Source organism: Galeopterus variegatus, unplaced genomic scaffold, assembly GCF_000696425.1.
Source record: "Galeopterus variegatus unplaced genomic scaffold, G_variegatus-3.0.2 Scaffold519, whole genome shotgun sequence".
Classification (NCBI taxonomy): Eukaryota; Metazoa; Chordata; class Mammalia; order Dermoptera; family Cynocephalidae; genus Galeopterus; species Galeopterus variegatus.
In genome coordinates this window covers 345664-347865 of record NW_007726630.1, presented here as the reverse complement: position 1 = coordinate 347865, position 2202 = coordinate 345664, and positions in this window count along the sequence as shown.

The window sequence follows — 2202 nt, the reverse complement described above, 5'->3', positions numbered from 1 at the left end:
GGGCAGGGGAAGGAAATGTGGTGGAAGAAGGAGGAGGGAAGAGGGGCAAGATTGAGGCCTGCGGCACCCCCCTCATTCCTGCAGGAGAGACTGGGGGACTTCCAGCGGCAGCTTGATCATTGCTGAGCTGTCTGCACATATCAGGCGTGTGTGACAAAAGCCCTAACCCCCACCCTTGGGATTGGTTGGGGGTGTTGGGGGGCATTGCTGAGGCCCCCAGACCACCCCCCTTGGACTTCTGGTCCTTCTAGTTGTTGTACGTATTCTTTGGTGAAATGAGACCTTTACTAGTTAATATGAAATTTTGTCTCTGGTTGCAGGTACTTTGTTTTTTCTTTCTGTTCTGTGTTGGATTATTTGCTGTCCCACAACTTAACTCTGTGCTGGAACTAATTTGTTGTCCTTTGCTTACTTCTAAAATGGGGGAATTTCCTGTGGGGACCAATACTTGAGCTGTGTGGTTTGAGCTAAATTGCTGCTTTGCTGCTGTTTCCCTAAGGAAGGCTTTATGTGCAGCTCAGGTTTTAATGGTTGTCTTAACGTCTGGCTCTCATGTGATCCAGTGCACATGGGTTATGTAGAAACTCCTGTCTGGGCCTAAGTCTCTTCATCAAACTGCACCCCCTGCAATTCTATATTCTTGACCAGTCTCCTCTGAGTGGTCCTGTGCTGACTGGGGGGCAGATCAGCTGTCCTTGCTGTGCACCAGTGTTCCCCTGGTGGGCCCATCTCCCCCACCACCTGTGCTGCAAACACTTCCCATGAGATGGGCTGTGCTTTGCTCCCTTGCAATGACTCACTGGCCTCTGAGTGACTCCCTTTTATCAGTTGTTCTGGCTCCTCACTCCTATGTGGGTTCATGGGAACCCTATTAGTGGTCTTGCTGGCCTGGGGGCCACCGAGACCCTCTTCTGCCCTGCCACCTCCAGCCAACTTCATCTGAAGGGCACAGCTGTGGCTTCTGCTGGCTCCTGCTCCATGCTCCATGCACTCAGCAGCTCCAGCTTGGAAGTGGCTGGGACTTGAAACAGTCAGAGTGGTTTTTCTTTCTCTCATTGTGGCTTTTTCCACCTTCATGCGCTCTGTAGGTCTCTCCTCTTCCCCTCACCTCTAGCAGCCCCAGCTTGGCTGTCGTTGCTTTTTTATAGTTGTAAATTGGTTGATTTATGGGAGAGAGAGATGCTGGGGACCATCTATTCTGCCATCTTGACCAGAAGTCTTTTTATGCTTTAAAATATAATACTGAGGAAAGAAAATTATTATTTCTACGGGATAATTATTTATGTGTCTTAGATTTAAGGATAAAAGTATTAGTCATTAAAATTATTTTAGATTTTTGATTTGTTTTATCTTTCTGACTGCTTCTTAAAGTTAAGAATTAATTTCTCAGAATTTTTTGGTGTATATCTCTTTGCTTGGACTTTCATATATTTTAAGTTAGAACCCAGGGCAGGTTTGCATCTATCAAGTATAAGAAGACTATCAAATTAATTTGCAGATTCCAAAGGTTATATTACTGAGTCTATGTGCTTCACAACATTTTCTGAGAAGAATAAAAGCATTTTTATGGTTTTAATAAGGCACATCACTAATACTAATAATTCTAAGACTTGAAAATATCTGACTGTGAAGTTGATTATGTACTCAAGCAGAAAGCTATAATCAAAAAGGTTTCTGAATCCACTTTCTTCCACAATGCTTTTTTTCATATTATTGATATGGGTGTTAAATTTCTTCAAAAAATGCAACATAATTGGATTTGAAGACTCCATTTAAGTAGAAAAAAAAGTTTTCACATTTTTACTAAGCCAGATTACTTCTTGATAAAATAAATTCCTATAAATTATTCTTCCGAAACTGCGATTTAGCAGCATAAAAAGACAGTCAAATGAAAATGAAATGTCCAAGACATAAATACCATATATCAAACCTTTGCCTCCCACATCCACACTCCATCCTTTTCCACCCTACTGTGTATTTATTTTGTTAGCCTCCCTTGCTTCTTGAGTTCCTGGGTAAAGTTAACTGGAGATTAGATTTAACCACTGGGAAATACTAGCAGGAGATAAGAGGGAGGAAAGAGGGTTAGGTCTGGGTTTGCTCTAGGCTGGCTACATCCCTTTGCCAAAGGTCATATCTCCTATAGATCTGCCCTCTCTGCAGACTCCCCAGAGTCTGGTAAAGGCTCTAGCACCTTACCAT